This window comes from Sarcophilus harrisii, chromosome 2 (genome assembly GCF_902635505.1).
Source record: "Sarcophilus harrisii chromosome 2, mSarHar1.11, whole genome shotgun sequence".
In the NCBI taxonomy this organism is placed as follows: domain Eukaryota; kingdom Metazoa; phylum Chordata; class Mammalia; order Dasyuromorphia; family Dasyuridae; genus Sarcophilus; species Sarcophilus harrisii.
In genome coordinates, this window is record NC_045427.1 from 609,028,821 (window position 1) to 609,052,596 (window position 23,776).

The 23,776-nt window shown below is 37.2% G+C and overlaps 1 protein-coding gene across 1 annotated transcript in view; it reads left to right on the forward strand.

The window, feature by feature from the left end:
* Nucleotides 1–23,776, forward strand: part of KCNMA1 (potassium calcium-activated channel subfamily M alpha 1) — an 887,197-nt gene that overhangs the window by 495,786 nt on the left and 367,635 nt on the right.

Below are 23,776 nucleotides of genomic sequence, written 5' to 3' on the forward strand. Positions count from 1 at the left end.
CACAGCTAGTGTCTGAGGCTGAATTTGAACTCAGTTCTTTTTGACTTGAGGTTCTCTATCTCTTGCACCACACAACTGTACCACCTACCTGCCCCTCAACAAAATGCTATCTACCAACAAAATGAAGTAAGTTCATTAAGACTTCAGAGGACAGATCTTAAAAGTTTAGACTAAGTCCCACAAGATCCCTACTATCATGAGGGATTTTGAGTTAGACTGGGATCCTGTTGTAAATGTTCATCAAAATTTTTGAGGGCTTAAAAGGTCAAACAATTCACTAAAGTCTTGATGATTATTTAATTCAAGCACCACATTTGAGAGCTGAGGAACTGAGGCACAGAAAAGGGACATAATACACTAAAGGTTAAATAGCTGAAGAAAGCCATTATAGGAATTTGTTAATATGTTAAAATGAATGCTGTTTTCTTTTGCTTCTCAGCTAATGTACATGTGACCCCAGAAAAAGCTGGAGTTTATTCTGATTTGAGCATTTCTTGATCTGGCACCCTTTATTTGAAAATATGCTTCCAATCATTGGATAGTTGATCCTTTTTTCTTCCTTGCTCCTCTCCTCTTCCTCTTCACCTAGTGAACAAAAGCCAGGTGACACTGTCCTGTAAGCCGATGATACAGCAGACTTTTCCATTCCCCAAGGTCCCCAAGGATTGTGTGAAATCTTGCCAATAGGTGGAATTAGAGTCTTTTTTTTTTTTTTTTGAGATGCTCAATAATTAGAGTTTGTTCTTTCTTGTCCCATGAATAATTTGCCAGCCAAATCCAAGGTCACATTTGAAGCATGTTAAGGATCTTCACAGGGTGAATCCCTCCCTCCCCTTCCTGAGCCTTGTGGATCTCAGATCTCTTGATATTCTGTCCCTGTTTCTCAGGCTTTGACGTCAGTGGAATTGTATGAACAGAATCATTTTCAAACATGCTGTAAAACTCCTTACAAAGAAAATACTGCAGTAAGGAAAGGGGAAGTCAGAATATGTGAAAATGCAATAAACCTTGCTTTAATTACTCCCTTAGAAAGAAAGTTCTGGTTTCCAAGATGAACTCAAACAACAAAGAGGATGCATTTTGCAGTGAGAATGGGAATATCTCCAAGAATACTAGTCATTCTTCTGGACACCAGCTATTAGAAAAATTGGATCCACAACCCTCCCCTCTGAACTTAGCCAAGATTGTGGGTGCCATTCTAATGAAGAATCTCCCAGCATCACATTCTCACCTAGTGTAGAATGAATAGCTTCCACTGGAATTGTGGTGATTTCTTCTTCTTCTCTCTTAAAAGCATCAAGTCCTATGCTAGACTAGAGTATTTCTTAAAGATAAATGACCCCCAGTGGCCATGTTGTAGATTACTTAGTGCCAGTCAGACCTTTTCTCCCTGAGCAGGATTGAAAATGGAATTGTTTTTGACAGACGGCCCATGATAAATGATTTTCATAGTAAGAAATTGCTTTCAGTCCTGGACTTCTCCAAGTAAAAGCTGACAGGTGCATTCTGTTGTTCACATCCCTATCTCATGAAACAAGAGATGAGAAGTTTGTAGAGTGTCTCTTAGCCAGGATGGGTCAAGCAGTGAATGACCTTGGAGGAGAATGAAGGATATAGTGAGTGTGGTACCTACTTTGACAGGGATCTAGTAAAAACAAGAGCAACAACAAAAAGAAAAACAGAATCAAAAGAGACTAAGGGAAAAGGAGACAGAAGGGGGGAGGAATCATAAGCAGATTAGATGGCTTCTCTCAATTCTGAATGATTACTATTAAGATTCTTCACTAGCTCTGAGAGGGACATGAAAGGCCTCCTTCCTCTGCTCCTGTGAACTTTGAGCACATAGTACATTGTATGTGCTCACCACATTCACATGCATATAACATACACAAAGGTACTCCAAGGAACCTGGCGCAGGATAATACAAAGGGAAAGGACTTATGCTTTTTGATTTACCTTTTTATCACCTTTTATTTTTCTGAATTAGTACCATCCTCAGTTCTCTCCATGGCTAATAGATCTGGAGGTTCAAGACAGACATGTCAGAGCCATCTGTGCTTAGGATGATACCCAATAGAAGAGGAGAGCATGGAGGTCTGATTTTTGAGCTGTAGATAAAGAATACTAGCAGTTAGTGCTGTATAATGGGACTGTCCATTACTGTAGCATTTGGCGTGCTGCCTCTAGGACTCCTCTCTCATCTGCCAGGTTAATCGCTCCTATGGATTCCTGTAGTCACTAGGAGAAGGAGCCTCTCCTTTGGCACTATCTGATTGACAGAAAGTACCAGCCAACTCTGGGTGCTGCTACAGTGCCAACAAATGGCAAAGTGCTGATTAGGTCTGTACTTAGACAGGGAGGCTCAGGAGGTGCCAGGCTAGGATCCTCTTCTCGTGGTGGAATGTGCTGATCTCACAGCTGGCTCTGATGCAAATGGGAAGTACATGGGAAAATTCTCAGGGTGGGTTGGTCTCTTCTCGGGTCTCAGGGCATGGACTGCTTGGAGCTCTCAGTCCCTTATCAAATGTGAGCAAGGCATCTCTATCCAAGGAAGAGTAATAATGTGGCCCTAAGTCTCACACACTTTAGAAATGTTTTCTAAGAATCCCAGCAGTGTCCACTTAGTACACAGTTAAAAGCTTAATATATCATTCATTTATTCACTGCATGAATTCATTCATACCATTCATTATTTACTCCATTAATTCATTTATCCCATTCATTCATTTCCAGTTTCTGCTTTTGTAGGAAGGCAATAGTGTCCTATAAACAATCATAGGAAGTTCAAGCTGGATGGTAACTTTATAAAAATAGATAATGTGGTCCTGAGTCTTACATGCTTTAGAGGTATTTTCTAAGAATCCCAGCAGTGTCCACTTAGTACACAGTTAAAAGCTTAATATATCATTCATTTATTCACTGCATGAATTCATTCATACCATTCATTATTTACTCCATTAATTCATTTATCCCATTCATTCATTTCCAGTTTCTGCTTTTGTAGGAAGGCAATAGTGTCCTATAAACAATCATAGGAAGTTCAAGCTGGATGGTAACTTTATAAAAATAGATAATGTGGTCCTGAGTCTTACATGCTTTAGAGGTATTTTCTAAGAATCCCAGCAGTGTCCACTTAGTACACAGTTAAAAGCTTAATATGTCATTCATTTATTCACTGCATGAATTCATTCATACCATTCATTATTCATTCCATTAATTCATTCATCCCATTTATTCATTTCCAGTCTCAGTTTTTGTAGGAAGGCAATAATGTACTAAAAAGAACCATAGGAAGTACAAACTGAATGATAACTTTATAGAAATAGATAATGTGGCTTTGTCTTACACACTTTAAAGTGTTTTCTAAGAATCCCATCCGTGCCCATTTAACACACAATTAAAAGCTTAGTATGTCATTAATTCATTCATACCATTAATTCATATATTCAATCAATTCATTTTCTATCCTTAGCCTTTGTAGGAAGTCTGTAGGATCCTATGAAGGATTATAGGAAAGCCAAACTGGATAGTAACTTTATAGATACAGAAACCAAGGCCCTGAAAGTTTGACATTTGACAGGTATCCCATTGTAGCTAACAGTCAAAGTGGGAATTTGAATCCTGGTGCTCTGAACCCATTTTAATAAGCATTTCCCTCCTGTTAGGTTAGCTTAAGAATGACCCCCATAGGACAGAAGGGATATGGTTTTCAACTTAGGGCTAAGTTGATATGGTCCCATTATTTCTCCAAAGGTACCCTGGGTAAAAAAATCCCCCTTTACCCTACCTATCCTCAAGTTGTCCCAGAAAAAATACTCTTCCTCTTTAAGATTTCTTCCAGTCTACCTCTGTGCCTCTAGCAAAAATGGAATGTTACCACTGAGGTAGCCTTCAAAAAGAGATTGCTTCAACTTCTCTCCAGAATTGGGCAAGTAGGAGCTGCCATTCAAAGGAGGAGAGAAGAAAATGGAAATTCTTGTGATAAATCCGTCAGTTTAGGATATGAATCTTAAAGCCATAGTGATGTTGTTTAGAGCAGCCCCAGAGGCTCTTGAAGGAAGAATCTTAAGGCCCTCTATGAATCATTCAGGAGTAATTGCACTCCTCACTGAATCCAGGACTGTGTGCTGAGTGTTTCTAGGGCCCAAATCAGTTGCCTTGTCAGTCAGGAGAAAAGATGGAATAATTGACTCTCTATTTTTGGGAGCAGATAGATCTCAGACTAATTAGGAAGGCCATGTCCCAGGTGTGTCTGTGTCCGTTAAACTGTAACAGCAAACAAACATGGCAAAGCAGCTCTGAAAAATGGATGGTAGGGTTCTGGAAGGCAACATTTGGTGTTCTATTTCTCACTTCAACATCCCAAAGGAAGAAGAAATCTGAAGCAACTAGCAGGCCTGATATAGTCAAAGAAAAATGTTTTGGTCTTAGATTGTTGCCATTTGGGGCTACAGTCTAGAGTCGATTGGAACTGTCAATATTGTTTCCTTACATCCAGGCTAGTTAGACCTTATCCAGAGGTAATGAGACATAGCAACAATTTAGTTAGGAGAGAAAATAGAGGTCAGAGATTTTATATGGCCAATGATTTGAGAACATAGCCTAAAGGACTTCCTTTAACTCTTTACTTTTCCCCACCTCTAATACTTAGAGATTCATGTTCTGAATGGCTAGCAATGCTTTTTTTTTCCCTTAAATTCCTCCATATTTCAATGTTGGCTCTATAATTTTATCAGCAAATGAGGGTTCAAATTCCAGCCCTGTCACAAACCTGTATGAGCTCACTTACCATTTTTTCTGGGCCTCAGTTTCCTTCTATATAAAATAAGAGAATTGTGTTCTTTGATATTCTGTGGATACCACTGCTGCACTCAGGCTATTTTCTCATCTCTTACTTATAATACATGATTGACCCATCATCTGTTCTATTCATTCATCATCTTGATACTTCACTTTCCAGAAAATGAAGGATTCCATTGTGGTGTATAATTCCTAGTCTGTCATCCTTCCCCTATTTCTCCAGCTCACTGGTTATCCAGACTTTTGATATGTAGACTAATGACCATAAGGAGCCTCTCCAATGCTTCTATCACCTAGAGAAAAGAATTGAATATAAATCTCTAGATTACCTTATTTGGACTCTAGTCAAACTACATCTGAATTATTATATCCAGTCCTGGAGGTTCACATTTTATAGAAGACATTGTTTGAGCAGGAATGATGCCTGAAGAGGACAGTCAAAATGGTAAAAGGAGGAGAACATACTATATGAAGACTAATTGGAGAGACTGTGGATATAGGAATTGAAAGAAGAAGAGGAGAACTATTCAAATACTCAATTTATAGGAAAGCTCGACTCTTAATGGAAGAATTTGGAATAATAAATGGAAATTGCCATTTACTATTGCAGAGAGGCATACTGAGCCTTAAAGTAAAGAAAGCCTTCCTACAGAGCTACCTGAATGGAATGGATGAAAATGAAATGAAATAAACTAACTTGAAAGGCAGTTGGTGCTTCCTCACTGGACATTTTCTAGTAATAGCTGAATAACAGCTTTCTAGACACACCCCAGAGAGGATTTTTGTTCAGGTATTGTTTGGACTTGATGCACAAAGATTTACATCCCAATTCTGAGATTCTGTACCCATATTGTGCCTGTGTATGAATGAATATATGATGCTATGTGACATAGAAAAGTTATCTTGGATTATGAATATATTATGAATGCATTTAACCAAGATGAAGCCAATCAATCACTAAACATTTATTAAACATCTACTCTGTGACAGGCTTTGTGATAGGTGTTGAAAATAAGTGAAACAATAGAGAATGAAATAGTCCCTACATGTACACATCCATATATACACATGTATATACACACATAAGTATATATACACATTTATGTAAAGTAAGTACAAATATATGCAAAGTACTTAAATGCAACAGTTTGGGAGCACAAGCACTACTAGTTGGAGGCAGGGTGGAAATATAGAAGAAGGTGCTTTAGCTGTATCTTAAAGGAGCACAGGAACTCCACGGAAGAAATAAGAAGGGTAAGTTGACAGTGGAATCATTATAGGAAAGAGACTAAAATCCATGTGTGTTAGAAAAATGTTCATTTAAATCAATGAGCCTTACAGGCAATATCTGTGCCAGTGATCAATTTTCTCTACTCCAGCTCTTCCTTCTTCTAACTTCCCCATCATTATTCCTGCATTTCCAATTTAAAAGGCCCCTCAAGAAACCATCTTAAGGGTATGGCTCTAATTTCTTGTTCATGTCCAGCAAAATTTAGACTCTTCTGTATTATCCTTCTAGTTTGTTTACAAAATAATCTGTAGAACTTGTCCATCATCAACAGAAAGATGATGGGCAGATATTGCAAGTGAACAGTGAACTGGGCTCCAGAATTGAATAGATTGGAATGCCTTTGAGAAACTGCAATTCTATGCCATTGATTCTACACTTCTTTTTCTTTCTTTCTTTTTTTTTATTTTAATAGCCTTTTATTTACAAGTTATATGTATGGGTAACTTTACAGCATTGACAATTGCCAAACCTCTTGTTCCAATTTTTCCCCTCCTTCCCCCCCCACCTCCTCCCCCAGATGGCAGGATGACCAGTAGATGTTAAATATATTACAGTATAAATTAGATACACAATAAGTATGCATGACTAAACCATTATTTTGCTGTACAAAAAGAATCGGATTCTGAAATATTGTACAATTAGCCTGTGAAGGAAATCCAAAATGCAGGCGTGCAAGAATATAGGGATTGGGAATTCAATGTAATGGTTCTTAGTCATCTCTTGGAACTGATTTGGTTCATCTCATTGTTAAGGATGGCCAGGTCCATCAGAATTGGTCAATTGATTCTACACTTCTTAAAATAAAAATGAAAATGCTGATATTTTCCAGAGATTTTCCAGAGAACTTAAGATACTATCAAACAAATGTCTACTTTAAAATAGCATGAGAATGAGCAATGACTGAAGGAAAGAATTCATTGGAATCCTTGAAGTGTCAAATAACTCAGGAAAAGCTCCTAGCATATTGAGTAAACTCTCCAGAGGAAACACACAGCAGAAGTGGACTGTGATTTGCATTAGTTGAATAAATATTGATATTTACTAGATCATAGATTCATTGGAGTTTAAGACAGCTTTCTTGGTGATAAAACTACAAAAAGCACATCTTCTAGATATATCCTATGTAAACCAAGGTTATTTAGTAGACTGAATGCTATCCTTATAATTAGGAAACCCTGGGTTTGACTCATGCTATCTATTGGGTAAGTTACTTAATCTCTCTCTGCCTCAGTTTTTTTGTTGTGGAAAAAAAGGTGTAATAATAGCCCCTACTCCAAGGAGTCTTTGCCTATCAGTAAATAAACATTTATTGACCATCTTCTAAATGTCAAGCACTGTGATATGCACCAGAGGCAAAGAAAGCCAAAAGAACACAATATAGAAAAGATGAGTTGGTGTTAGTCTACAAAGGGAAAGTGCTAGTATTAATGGGAGAGCAAATAAATTTCACAAGTAAATTGTTTTTCAATAAATACTTCTATCATCATCACTATTATTATTATGTCTAAAAAAAAGCCCCACCAGAACAAGTAAGTTGCCTGGATCAACACTGATAGCCCAGAAATCCCTATAGATTAGGCAGCATTATAGGTTTCTGGCAAGAAGAAACTCAGTATTTATGGGTTCTGAAAATGTATTTTTCTATGGTCAAAGAAATGAGGTATTTCTTTGAATTGTTTAACCTAGAAAAATGTTTTACTCTGATGCCCAATGATGGCAGAGCAATGACTCTCATTCTGGAAGCCTAAAGAGGTAGAATACATGCAGCAGAGACTTTAAGTACCACCTTTGTGCTCAAAAAAAGAGACAAGATATCTCATCTGAGCATCAGCCAAAAGAGGTTCATCTCCAGAGTGGATACATGATAATGAAATTTTCGGCCATAGCACCTCTTGACATTTTTCTGATTGACTTATAGAAGGGTTAGGTTGGTGAATACATGCGAAATTGCAAGTCTTTGAAGTATTATTATTTTTTTTTTTGCATGAGAACTGTGATTTCATTGGCATAAGGAATTACCAGAGAGGAAACTTAAACAGATGGACTCCTGCTCTGCAGCCAGTCTTAGAAGGTTGCAGGGGCCATTGAGACATCTCGTGATTTATCCAGCATCACAATGCTTGAATGGGGCAGAGGTGAGACTTTCTTTTAGTCCAGGTCTTCTTGGTCAGCTCCTTACTCACAGTTCTATCTTTTCAATATTCTGGAGGAGGGGAAAATAGCCATGTGATTTCAACATTGTAAGGCTATTTTGGTGAGGTACTCCCCTCTACCAATGAAGGTCAGCATCTTCTTTGCATTTTAAAATCCCAGTGAGTGCCTAGAACACAGAGACATTCAGTGATTAGCCCAAGACTCAAGCTCAGAACTGAAAAGCCAGCTCTGTAGCCACTTTGTCCTATTGTCTCTATGCTTGAAGTGAATTGTAAAATAAAGCCCTCTCAGGGCAGCCCTGCCCTTTCACTGAAATACAGGAAAATAATGTCAATGGAGACTGTTTCTGCAACAGAGAATGCCACTCCCTTCTCCTACTTTTCTGTCTCCTTTGGGCTTCATTTAATTCTGCAGAATTTCCAAGTGACATGCCTAAAACAGCAGGCTGTCTGGAACAGCAGTGTCTTTCTCAGAGCATCAGAAGACACAGGCCTGCATCGCTCCAGACAGGAAAATGACATCATGGTTAATGAGCCCAGATATAGACCATTCCTTCTCTGGCTGAGAGAATTTCAGGTTTCCATTTTTGGTGTTCATACACTACTGTTTATCCTTAGCAGAGATGACTCCCTGAATCCTAGCAGCTATTCCAGAACAACGTTTGGTTGTAAAGGTGTTGGGGAAAAACATTTACTTATCAAGATTTGGGCAATACTTGTAACAGAAAAAGGACAAGTGACTGGAAGTCCATTTTTAGCAGCTGTTCAGTTGTTTTGTAAGTAATGGTATTGAAGAGGAGTGAGAAGATGAGGAATATTGAAGGGACGCAAGAAGAATGGGCAGAGGAGACAGAGCAGGCAGCTTCCGAAGCGAAAAATTTTATATTGACTCTGGTCATGGCACCTCAGAACCTCATTGATTTTGATGAAGTGCTATTCATTTACCATTTTTTCTTTCATGCTAGTACACTATCTCTTCTGGTGATTTCATCTTGGTTAATGCTACTTCCTGCTCTCAGAGATTATTTTTAATTTGTGCAATATTTATTTTTTTTGTATATGGTTGTTCTCTCCTTCCTCCTTACACTTCCCTCCCTTTTATATTGTGAGCATCTTGAAAGTAGAGGATGTTATTCTCTTGTTTTGTATCTTCAACACATAGTACTTTCTATACAAATGCTTATTTTCTTGACTCAGCTCAGAATTTCAGAATTTGAATTTGGAAAGGTCCTTAGCAACCATCTAGTTCAATCCATACACCTAGGGAATCTCCATTTAACATATTGTGGTAAGCACACTAACATTTATGAAGTATTCTAGAGAGATGACATTATTGGATGTTGTTATAAATATTTTATATTGACCTACATCTTTGATAGATAAAGATGCTGGGTGCTTTTTAGTGAAGGAGCTTTTTAAAGCTCAGGTAGTATTTGCACATCATGCAAGCCCTTGTTAATTTTGTAATTATTGATTCTGTTAATGTCTCAGCCCCCATCCCAAAAAGAATATTCTCCCTTGAATTTCAGTGTACAGATAGAGATTTCAAGCCTAAACAATCAGATTATGACACCATTCACTGTTCTGCTTATGCAATTTAATCTACTAAAGATTTTATTAATTGTTTTCTGTATGCAAGTTGAGAATGATAGACCAAATCAAAACTGTTGGTCTTTTGTCAGCTTGTCAAAATAATGTCTGGAAAGAAACAATGCCTTGGGATTGTTGATTTCTAAAAAGAAGAATGATTTCTTATTTAAAAATCCCACATGCTTTTATTGTGTTATGGGATAGATATGAGATCCTAAGTTTATTTTGAATATGAAAGATTTGATACTAGTGTTAACAGACAAGTACAGTGTTGAATGTTGTAGACTAGGAGTATCAAATTCAAATAGAAAGAGGGCCACCAATCCCTTTATATTGGCTTAATTTTAGAATGTAAGTTTATCTCTGTATTATGCTATTTTTTTATTTTGTTGTTAAATATTTTTTTAAAAATTAATATTTTTTTATTTTTTTAATTATTTTTTAATCAAGTTTAGGCAGTGTTTAGAGCAGCACACAGCAATGTGTGTTTGACACCTCTGTTGTAAATGAAAAGAATCACAAATTAAGCCCAAAAGAAGTTTGTGCTCAAGTAAGAATTATAATAAAAATTGGAATTAGGATAGATAATTCCAGAACTGATATTCTCCAGGTCACAGATGCTTCAATTCAAATAATATAATTAAAACATGTTTCCAACCATAAACCAATTAGAAATATGAATTATAATTTACTGTTATTATTAACTAATATTATTATTATCCTATACTTAAACGAGTCATTGCTAGGGTACTTATAAAGTATAAAATAACTAAAAAATTGGATAGATTGGTATGTTCTTATTTTTAAATGTCTGGCAACATGAGCCTAAGGTTACTGCTGGTTCTCAGTGACCCCAAGGATTGTGGGCAATTAATGGACAGGTGGGTCCCATATTAAGAAAATCCAATTAAAGATATTTAAAACATAATTTAGTGACTATTCTCATTACAAAAGGATCTACCATATGGCATGGATACTTTAAATAGTACCTTTCTTTAGTACATTTAAAATAGGATTCTTGTTGTAGAAATGTGACTTAGAATTTTCAGGAAAACACCTGTTGCAAATGAGATGCATCTGCCCTACGTGTCATTTGTCTCCCATTTTGTTTTTCATTATTGAGTTTTCCCTTTATTCATCTTCTTTTTATATCTTACTAAGATATGCACAAACAAGTTTAGGCAGCCTCAATGCCAAATCTACTAATGGAAAAATGTTGGCATCATGTTTGGAACAAACATGTTTTGAACAGATCTCAGTTGAGCTCATCATAGACAAATTCACAAGATGATGAATGACAGTGCATTTATTAAATGCTTACTGTGTCTGTTGATACTGTGCCATATATTCCTTCAAGGAGAGTATTGGTCTGGTGGTGATGTATCTGCTAGTGCCCTGACTCAAGAGGTGCTCAGCAACCTTCTTCAGTTTATTCCATGATAGTCAAGCAAGTCAACAGTTGTTTAGTAAGAGCCTTGCTATGTAGTGCAAAATGTTGAAGATACAGAGAAAGGTAAAAAATGCCTGGTTTCAAGGAGCTCACAGTTTAATGGGAGAGGCAACCACATATTTACAAACAAGATATCAACAAAATAAATTGGAAATGATCTCAAGGAAAGATTAAGATTCAGATGGCAAATAAAACCACAAAAAGAAAAGAAAAATATGCTTGATATCCATGTCCTTTGCCACAGAGTATTTGCTAGGGTTTGAAATTGTCCTATTGGCATGTTTCCAACTTATGGGAATGATGAGAAAGTGAAGAGGACTGACATTAAAGAAATCACAAAAAGAAAGGTATCAAGGAGAACTTTTGGAGTGGCTGGTATAGAGGTCTATAAAGAGTTCTAGATGAAGAGCTTTCTGTTTATCTGTCTTTCTTTCTGATGCTCTCTCTCTTTCTCTTTGTCCCCCTCTCTCTCTTTCTCTGTTTCTTCCCCCCCATCTTTATGTCTGTCTGTCTCTGTCTCTCTCTTTCTTTTCTCTCTTTCTCTATGCTTGATTCTGTCTCTCTCTGATTCTGCCTCTCGCTGTTTCTCTGTCTGTCCCTCTCTGTGTCTTTCTCTGTTTCTTCCTGTCTCTGTCTCTCTGTCTGTACCTCTCTCTCTCTCTCTCTCTCATCTTAGATTATAAAAAGGTCTAGGCGGAGGAAGACTTTTCTCAGGGATTATTGGAGGAGAAAAATGGAGAAGAACAGCTTGGCAAATGGTACTTGGCAACCTCCATTTAAAAGGAAGACCATTATTTGTATTCTGCTGGCTGGCCAAACAGCTGCTCTCATAAAGATTGCACTCCTCCAGTTATAATGTAAACAAGATATTGGCATCAAAGCATAGAGAACATGGTGACGGCAGCATGCTCTGATGGATGAAGCATTAACCCGAGTGTCAGGAGGCTTGGATTCTATTCTCTACCAACTAACAGTAGCCCAAAACTACTCCCAGCCTCATTTTGCTTACCTGTAAAATGAGAAGATTGTATTGAATAATCTTGGAACTACCTTTAAACAATTACAATCTATGATTCTAGAAATCATTCCAGATGCTAAATTGACCAAAATGTGCCCTTAAAAAGACTGACTTTCAGAGAGTTCATTTGCTCAAGAAGGAATTATATACAGAAATCTAGGGATGAAAGGAACTCAGATTCCCATCTAGTTCAAAATCTTCATTTTAAAGACATGGAAACTGAATTTGCAAGAGCTCACATAAGTTATCCAAGACCAGAAATGTAGTAAAGCTTCCAGATCCCAATGCTTCATCACTATATTTCAGTTCAGACGTTGAACATCAATAGATCCATATCTATATTTTAATCCTATTTAGCAACATAATATTTTCTTGATTATATCAACTGCCTAGATGGTGGTCACCTAACTACTCATCAGGGATATTGAGAGACAATTCCTGTTTGAGAGTAGGTTTTAGGTTTTTTCCTAACTAAGATTCTACAAATCTACACGGCCACAACTATATGCACATATGCAGTCAGGTTAACACTATTCCTAGTACTTGTCATGGTGGATTAAAACGAATAATGTAAAACAATGCCAGATTCAAAAGTCATCTCTAGTTTTATAATATATATGATTTTCCCATTTATCATCATCATGATGATTTATTATCATCATCTTTATCATTGTCATCATCATATATTTTTAAGTGAATCTTTCTAGCCAACCACATTTTAAATGCTGTGCTCATTTTAAGTAACACATTTTTAGGAAACAAATGATTAAAGTGTCTAGAATGACAGTAGATAGGAAGAATGTAATGTGGCTATCTTCAATTTTGATAAGGGTAGTCATATGGAAGTGGAATTAAATACTATTTTATCTGATAGTTATTTATTATATTTTCTATATGCACCATAATTTTTTTTTAGACTATAAACTCCATGAGGGTAGGGGCCCCTGTCTCACTTAAGTTTTGTATATCTTCCAATACCTTATACTTTTCTCTGTGCCTAATGGGTGCTATTAATTTTTTTGTTAAATGTGTTACAAGTATTCTCCCTCTCCTTTCTCTGAATGCTTGGAGCTAAAAGAAATGTGGCTATCCAGACAGTATGGGAATTTACACACTTTAAAACCTAGGCCCTAACCCTGCTGTGACGTTTCTTGATTTACCTTATGATTTACCTTACCTGAAATGTTCATCTCTTAAATGCCAACATTCTACTTCCTAACCCATATTGACAAAGGCGCCCTTGGTAAAAAAAAAAAATAATAATGGGTTTTGTAAGGGTTGGCTTAATTTTTTTCTATTTCAATTCTCAAATGAAAATTGAAATTGGGAATTATTTTTTCTTCCTATTAAGCTGACTTTTTTCCCTTCCAGCAATCCAAAGTTTACAAGTGGACACAACCAAAAGCTGTTTTTTTTAGTTCATCAGTCATTAAGTATTTGTGCTAAATTTCTAGAAACAAAAAGGCAAAAAGGAGTTCTTGATCCCAATGAACTTGTATTTTAGTGGAGAAGACAACATGTAAATAATTAGGTCCAGACAAGATACCTACAGAATAAAATATAAATTTTAAGATGAAAATTCATCCTTTGAAGCTCACACTTGATGGTTGATATTGGTGGGAGGGAGGCTTCTATTGCTCTTATATTGGTCAAGGACCTTTCAAATGTTTAAATGTCATAACCCAACCTCTGCTTGGCAAGGGTGTGCAGGACTAACACATGATTGGTGGAACCAACAGCCTGCTCTCCTTAGCTTCGAAGGAAACCTCAAATATACTGAAAGATGCATGTTTGCTCTAGGCCGTGCTAGGCTGAGCTCTGCTTTCAGGCAGGGCTGTTTTCACCCTTTGCTGTAAATTGTCCCATCCTGTGAATCGGCCTACATTGTTACACATCATAATTGTATCATGGCACATCATAACAATAGAATTTTAGCAGTTATTATTACACATTCTAATTATGTGATTACTCAGTCTTTCACCAATTATGTAATTAGATTTAATTACACCAATTACACAAATAAATGATAGTCAACTACAAATTACTCTTAAAAAATCCAGAACTTTGCATACATCAGCAATTGCCCTGTTACCAACATTTTTTTAAAGAGGAAAGAAAACGTGAAACAGACAGGAGGATTTCTGTGGTCCCGGAAGATCTCTGACAGCATTGGAAAGGCAAGCTGAGCTTCTCCTACATCAAACCCAAAATCTTCTCATTCCCTGCCCCCTTTAAGACAGTGGTGGAGTTGAGAATAGGACAGAGGACACAGAGCTCTGGATTCTAACCCTCAGTTTCCTTTGGCTCCTGTATCTGAAACCAAGAGTTTAATTGGTAGGAAAAGAGTGTGTATTTGTTGTTTGAATGAGTAGATAAGAACAATATCACAGTATCTGGGTCAGAAATCTTGTAAAATGGAGCACATTCTCAAGGTCAGTACTGTCATTGAGAAAATTTTCCTTTGGTTAACATTCAAACTGTACTTCAGTTAAATGTCTCTACCTCCAAATTCCCCTCAGTTCCTCATCTCCTGTCTAAAAAAGGTGTACACCTTTCATTTCACTTGGATCCTCAAACTAAATCCTAGAAAGTGGAAGGTCAAGGGGAAGATTGCTTAAATGCTTAGTTCATTCAAGAAACAAAGAAAACAAACCTTCCTTTCTTTCAATTTCACAGATAATTTAGGCAAAATAAGTTTGTTTGTTTGTTTGTTTTTAAAATGAGGTTATTTTGCTTAAATTTTATTGATAAAGATTGACTCTCTGGTCCTACTGTGGGGAGGCTAAAATCCTGAGATTTGATGTTTTTTCTCTAGAAACATTCCAGGGGAATTTTACTCCCAGACACAGGAGAAAAGAATCCTGAGATCCCCATCACTGTGACAGTCCTAGAGAACATGTCAGTGGAGAAGGCAGCATCTTTATACCTTTTTTTTTTTTTTTTAAACCTTTTGTCCTAAATGAAAGATTAGCTTGACTATTGCTACAGAAGGAAAGAAGGCTTCTTGGGGATGGAAAGTTATAGAAATCTTACAGATTAGGGTATACAGAATTTCCTCTCTTGGAAACTGAACTGGTTGGTGCAACATAAATGTTTATATGAATATATTGATTCACATGCATGTAAATATGATTATAGACACACATACATGTATGTACATATTTACATAATGTGTACTAATGTGTTATCCTTCACACCTCTGATTAATTGATATTCCTAAAGCATAATTCTTACAATCCTACTACCCTGCTCAGGAACCTTCGATGGCTTCCTAGGATAAAATACAAGTTGATCTTGATTAAAATCCTAATATGGTTCTACATGACCTCTCTCAATTGATTTTACTCTAGTCTCCATCATGTACACGAAATTCAGTCTGAAAATCTCTATTAAGATCTTACTATATTCCAGGCAGCCATTTAGATGATGCAATGGAAAGTGCATTGGGCCTTGAGTTAGGAAGAACGAAATTCAAATCCAGATGCAGATTCTTATGAGCTTTGTGACACTCAGCAATCACTTCACCCTGCTTGCCTCAGTTTCCTCATGTATAAAATGAGTTGGAGCAGGAAATGGCAAAACACTCCAGTATCTTTGCCAAGAAAACTCCAAATGGGACCATGGACAATCAGACATAATGGAATAAACTCCACATGTGTTCCAGATATGTCAGATATTATGACATAAAAACAATAATAAAGCAGTCCCTGCCCTAGCATAGTTGTATTAGGAGAAAACAATATGTATAAATACATAATATATGCAAAGTAAATAGGAAGGGAGTTTAGCAGAGAGGCTGGAGACCCTAAAAGAATCAGGAACATCTACCTATGGGAAGGGAGCTTTCAAGGAAGCTAGGGATTTTGAAAGACAAAGGTGAGCAGGAAGTGCATTCCAGACATGTGGTACAACTTAGCAAAGACATGGAGACAATAATTGGAACATCATGTGAAAGGATGATCAGAATATTCATTTGGCTCAACTGTGGATATGTAACCTTTCCAAATTTTCCCAGTTGTTAGCACTCCCTACCACCCAAATTTACTTTGCCCAACACACACACACACACACACACACAAACACACACATCCATACACATATACACATGTATGTAGAATTATAATCATTTATTTGTGTATGTGCAAATGTACACTTATTTAGAGAATGCACAATTTTCATTTTTGTCTTTGTTATCCCTGAGCTTAGTATATAGTTCCTGGAGCATAATGCTAATTGAACTGATTTTTTAAAATTTTGGATTGTATTGAATTTGAATTGAAAATTTTCAATCACAATTGAATAAGTGAATATTAACTTAACACTAGCGTTATTCAATATACATAATGGATCTCACAGCCATTGAGAGAATGGGAATGACTACAGAAGTGAAACAAACAGCTATCATGTTTACTTACAACAGCTGTTAAAATACGACAGGCACATGTGGAATAAAGAAGGATAATTCAGGCTGGTTGGTTAGGTCCAGCACACATTTGAAGAAGAAACAGACTGTAAAACCACAATAATACAGAGGAGAAAATGTTTTGTTTTCTTTTGAATCTCAAGGGCATTTTAATGAATCCATTTTTGTTATTTCTTTGTCTAGGAAATTCCCTTGAAAGTGAGAGTAGAAGCAGAGGGCCCCAGTCAAGAGACTTTAATCTTTCAATTAATTTCTTCATAACCCAACCTCCCACTTTATTTGTGTTTATTTTAATACTCGAATTCTTAATGGGAAGTTGCTTTTGACAAGAACTGTCTATGTTAATCCTAGGGTAAAGCAAAGATGACATCCAGAATAGAATAAAAGAAGCTATGCTAGAAATGTCATTTGGAGGGAAGGCATCATGGAAAGATTTTGGATTTAGAATTAGAGGATTGGCTTTTGTCACTGACTTGCTAACCACATGATATTGGACAAGACATTTGAGGACTCATTTTTTTTATCTATAAAATTAATAGATTGAATGAAATTTGTCTAGAGAAGTCCTTTAAAACTTTATATACTTGTCTTTATGTTTCCCTGTATAGTTGGAGCTTAGAGAAGGAAGGAAGGAAGAAAGGAAGGAAGGAAGGAAAGAAGGAAGGAAGGAAGGAAGGGAGAGAGGGAGGGAGGAAGGAAAAAATGAAGGGAGGGAAGAAGGCAATAAATAAGAAAGGAAGGGAGGGAGGGAGGATGGAGGGAAGGAGAGAGGGAGGAAAGAAAGAAGGAAGGAAGAAAGGGAGAGAGGAAAGTAGGAAGGAAAAAAGAAAGGAAGGTAGGAAGGAATGAGGGAGAGAAAGAAAGAAGGAAAGAAAGGAGGAAGAAAGGAAGAAATGGAGGGAGGGAAGAAGGAAGAAGGGAAGGAAGGAAGGAAAGAAGAAAGGAAAGGAGAAAAGAAAGAATGAAAGAAGGAAGGAAGGTGGGAGGAAGAGAGGAAAGGAGGAGGGAGGGAGGGAGGAAAAGAAGGAGGAAGGGAAGAAAGAAAGGCAGCAAGGGAGAAAGGGACAGAGAAAGGGAGGAAGGAAGAAAGAAAAAAAGAAGGAAAAAAACAAAGAAGGAAGGAAACAAATATTTATTAACATTTCCTATTAGTATCCAAGCTCTTTGCAAATATTATTTCACTTTGTCTTCACAACAATACTGGGGATTATTATCCCCATTTTACAGTTGAGGAAACTGAGACAGAGCCTAAGAGATTTACCTGAGACTAGATTTGAACTCAGATCTTCCTGATCCGAGACTGGAGATCCATCCACTGCAATATCTAGTTATGGCTCAATGTTGGATCAAAGAAAACACACTAGTGTCAGAGAGTCTGGTATATTGACTTATTACCATATCCAGAATAATGACTAAAAGGTGTCACAATTGCTACAGAAAGAGACATCAGCAGGATAAGCCCCAGAGTAAATAGCTGGTAGTCTTTATAAAGCAAAGCAGGACCACCTAAGGATGCATAACAAGCTCTAAAATATATATGAAGATTCTGCATCAGGAAATCAGGCCAAGGGTTGTCTGTCTGTTCTCCAGGATGGATCTGGGAAGGGGGATTCTTCTAGCAAGTATGTATGTGCGAGAAAGAATAAGAATGTGAGAACACTTAGCAACTCGGGGTGCTCAAAGCCAGCTATGAGACTTCCCTGGATTACTCATGTGATGGACTCCAGGCTCATCGTGATTTACATTTCCCCTTGTTCAAGTCTGAGTCGGCAGCAGAAGCCTCTGCTCAGCCATTAAACGTGAAACCTTCTTCACAGATGTGCAGACATAACAGTCTCCAAAGGACCACAGGCATGCACTAGCTGCCAGACCTATCTTGGGACCATGAGTGGCAGAAACAATTGTCAAGGATACCGGGACCAAGATAGCAGAAACCTATAGGCAGGGACATGCCGGGCTTAAGAGGGCAGGAGGAGAGCAGGTGCACAGTGGGAAGCAGCTGTGACATGGACTCATCAATTGGAAGCCCCTCCCTCCAGGAAGCAGTCAGCCCAGCCTGTCCAAATCAGCAGCAGGGAAGCCATCACTCCAGTGACTTGTTGTTGAGTTGACCCCTTGACTTCTGCATTCTTGTTAAGACAAGTCATTGTACCAAAGGGAAAAAAAATGCCATGTTGTTGACTCAGATTTATACTTAGCTAAAGGTACCTTCTTGTTCACTTTTCCTTATTACTATCTCTACCTTCTCTGGGGATGTGCCCTCAAGAGGTTTAATCCTAGGAAACTGTATTTTTTGTATATTTCTTAAGAGTACAGAGACTCCTAGAGGAGTGTCTACTGATTTATGGTTAGTGAAAAAGAGCTGAAGCTCCAGCCTTAGTTGGTTAAACCATTTAATGTTGTTGATTTTAGTTCCAAAATAGTACTTTTGATCTTGAGTGTGATGCGGGGCTCTTGAAGCTTCTTTGTCTCCATTTTCTAGGAAGTCTTTCAGAGGAAGAGAATTCTGTACAGTCATAATGGGTCTCCACAGCTTCCAAAACTCATTCTTTCTCCACATCCTTAAATAAACCCACGCAAATAAGGCTAAGATGATGGTTATCAGGCAGCTTGGAAATTTCTAGTCAGGGATTAAAGATATGTAAAACAGAAGATGCTTGCTCCATTGCTAAGCAGCCAAATCTACTTATTAATTGAGAGCAATAAAGTGTAAACATCTGAACTGTAAAAGCCAATTAACAGAATTTGAAATGCAGAATTTAAAAGCCAAAAGTCCAAAACCAATTGTTCAGAGTTAGGTTTTCCAGGACACAAATAATCAAGTACAAGGATGTAATCAGGAGCAAACAGTGAAGTCTTCCAGAGGCACTTTATTAAAGCAATTCTAAAATATGGGTATGGCTTGTGTGTACATGAAGACCAGTGAAGGAGACAGAAGCCAGCGTTGGCAGTTTGCCTGGGGAGCAGCCACCAAGTGGAATAGAGATGAGAATAGGGGAGAAGGTATTATGGTATTGAATGGGTTTATAGAGAGGGACCAAAAATTGAAGCTCTCTAAGAAAGACAGTGTGACTCCATCCTAAAACCAATCTTCGAGGTTAACTCTGAATAATAATTGGTTGTGTTATTTTTAAAAGAGTCAACTTACGGTAAGGAAATGTCATGAACTTTTGATCATATTACATCATTTAAGAGTCAATCTTTGGCAGAAAAGAACCTATCCCTTTCCTTTGCTTTAGACATTATCCAGAAGCCCTCAGCTGCCTGGAATTCTTCATAAAAATCCCAGACCCTTGGAATAACTTTCAAAAACTCCCTTTTCTAAAACAATTGTAAGCATTCAGTGAAGATTGATTGGGGATGATGAGTAATGTATAAACTTTGGCTATTGCTGGTTAAGGATGCACTAAAAATTGTATCATTGCTTTCCTTCCCCACCCCTCTTTCTTTATATCCCTAGCACTTAACATAGTACATAATAGGTATGAAGTACTTGTTGACTGACTGATTGACTGTTGGGAGTGGAGGAAATAGAGCAAAAGACTTTTTCCTTTAATCCCTTTTAATACATGCACTGGATAAGAGTTCATCATCATCATGGTCATCTTCAAGAGGAAAGTATTAAGAGCTGGATTATACATGGTGCCATTTTAGCAAGGATATGGAGAGAACCATTTCAGAGTCCTTGAATCTCAGTGTTAGAAGGGACTTTAGGGACCACCTAGTCCAATCATTTCTTTACCAAGAATCTGTCTTACAACACGTCAACAAATTTACTTGGAGAAATCTCTGAAGACAATAAAAAATATAAAAAGACTTCTACAACATAAAATATTACTAAAATTATTTTTTAAAGTAACCTTTGCCTTTTAGCCACATATATCTTTGGATAAAATAATATATCTGTTATTATATATATATATATATATATATGACAATTTTGCTTTGTGAATAGATTTTAAAATATTTATTATCATTTATAGATCAAGGGGGAGTATATTCTAGTGGCAAGAACATGGAAGGGCAAATGCCAAACTTGGGAAGGCTTAGAAAGTAGCCAGAGAAGCTGAAGTCTAGATTGAATGGGATTCAGGAAACTAATCAGTTCTTCTCTCAGAAATTTCCTAGAGAAAATGAAATCCCAGGTGTTATTTTAAAGAATGATGGCGGGGCGGGGGGGGGGGGGTTAAATGGCATGGTATGTAGGTCTAACCTGGGAATGCTCCATCCATATACCTTTCTGGGGATGGCTCACAGTAGACTGCAGGTAATTACAACAAAATATAGGTGCTCCTGAAATGAATATATAGGGATGAGTATATAGGGGACACGACAGAGATGAATACATTTAAGGCTTATCTGGCAATCTGGCAAAAAAAAAAAAAGAATCAAGAAGTGAAAATTTCAAATGTGTGCTTAAAGCAGTGGGACACTACAGCAGTTCAGGGGATGGACAGATCAGAAAATATCCTGGAAAAAAGAAACCTGGTGAGAGCAGAATGGGTGCATTAGGCAGCAGCATTGGATAGTCACAGAGGGGGGATGCAACAGTAGTGAGAGAAAAGATCCTTACCTAAAATTAAAGGCACTCTCAAATTCCTCCAGTCATAAAAGAGCAAATGATTAGTGATGATAAAAACTGGCAGATATATAAGTATACACACATATAATCTATATGCCTATATATGTACATTGCTGTTTTGTTCATCAGTTGTGTCTTACTCTTCGTGGCACCATTTGGAGTTTTCTTGGCAAAGATACTAGTTTTCCATATTCTTCTCCAGCTCATTTGTATAGATGAGGAAAATGAGGTAAACAGGGTAAAATGACTTGTCTAGGTTCACCTATCTAGTAAGTAACTGAGGACGGATTTGAGCTCAGATTCTCCTAACTCCAGAGCTTGTACTTTATCCACTGTGCCACCTAACCACCCAATCTGCTGTATACATATCCATGTGTGCATATTTTACAAATACTGTAACTGCAGAAAAACTGGGGCAAGACAGAGATTGGTTTTTAATCTTTTAATGTGGAGAGTTTAGGCTAGCCAACTGGATGGGACTCATGTCCAAATCATTCCGGCTTCGAGGAACTGAGGCAGGGAACTTATATAGGGTTTTAACTAAGTAGGATTTGCAAACAGAATACATAACCTGAGTATTCAATCTCATAGGGGAAACAAAAGGCAGATAAGGAGTTCGAGGACACTGAGTGGGTGGGCAGACAAGCCATAATTCCAGGAAAGGATGAGAAATTCATTTTGACAGGATAGGGGTCAAGATAAGAAGGTCATGGGCAGGAGATGGTGAAGTGAGGGGCAATACTTCAATGGAGGGGGAATTATCTTAGCAAGGATAGAGATAATGCATCTGGATTTTATGACACAATGGTATATAAAAGTGATCAGAGCTCCAAGATTTTTCTTCACTCAATTCTCCCAATCTTTATGGCAAAGAAGATGGGGTGGCCATAATATATAATTTTTTTAATCCAGGGCACAACAATACAAATTGTGAGGTTTACAAACTGAAAAGATTTTCCTATGGTCATAAAACTAGTGTCAAGAGCAGAATTTGAAGTCAAGTCCTCTAGGCAGCATGTACCTGGGAACCTAATTAGATTGATACTCTGATATTAAGTCATATTTTCCTTGTATAAAGTAGCATGGTAGAGTGGATAGTAGTGTGGTTTCATGAAAGCTCCGGCTCTGTAGACAAGATTATTAGGTTCAGATCTACCTCAGATATTTAATAATTATGTGATAGTGGGCAAGTCCCATAATCTCCCTGCAGTTCAGATTCCCCAAACTATATATTGAAGAGGTTTGGTTTTCAGTCCCTTATTACCTGAGAACTGAGATCCTATGTACATTCCTATGGCTTGTTCCCTCAGCACAGAGATCTCCTATTTTTGTGTTCCCCAAGAGAACCATCATGACCAAAATTACATTCAAAGAAAAAGGGAGGTCAAATCTTTGTGCCACTGAAAAACCGTTCCTGTAATTTAGCAATTCTCCCAAAGTCTTTAAACCCAAATTTGGACTTTTCACTCTTTCATCTTATTTGTCTTCCATGCTTGATGATCTTCCTTTTTTGAAATAGTTCCCTTCTTACATTCTTAGAATCCAGAGAAGGATTATAATGAAAACTGAATTATAATGAAACTGAATTTGGAACTATTAAAGGATGAATACACACACATACACACACACACACACACACACACACACATACAATTATCCCTCCCACATTATGACTTTTCCCATAATACTTTTGATATTTCATTGGTTAGTTAACAAATTAAATGAAAATATTGGGAGAGTTTTGAGAAAGCTGCAGATGACATACAAAGGCCAGTAATTGACCCAGAAAAAGCTCAGAAACAGATAAAATACATATAATATTATATGATGTCAACATATTTTATCTTTGATTAAAATAATTATTTAGACTTCTCTGTGTAAGAAGGGAGGGGCAAAATACTTTTGCACAGATTGTCCAAATTATGTGGATTGCATATTCCAAGCCCCTGTAATGTGGAAGGGATATCTGTATTTTATTTATTACACATACACACACACATATACACATATATTTATATGTATCCTTTTTTTTTTTTGTCTGAGGGAGACAACTCTTAGATTAACAAGACAAATGCTGTCAAATGCTTTTGCAAACATCCCAGAGAAGCAGTCTACTCAAAGATAGCCTATTTAGATTTCAAGAGGAATTGAAATCCAGTGGTGAAGTGTAAGGTCACAGTGAGAAGTCAGAAGTCTGTCCAAAAGCATGTATGGATGATTCAGTGGCAAATCATCAGATTGTTTTCTCTCTGGATCACTTCCTGGTAGTGACTAGTGGCACATCTTGACATACTCAAGTGCTGACTTGTAATAATGACCCCATTTAGCACGACAAGAGACTTGTTAAACAAGGGAAGCCTTTCAGCCCTAGGTTCTAGCACACCTAGTGTCAGAAATGAAAATGAAAATCCTTTTAAGGGAATCCTTAAAATCCTTTGGAAAAACAATCTTGAAAAAAACATAAAATGG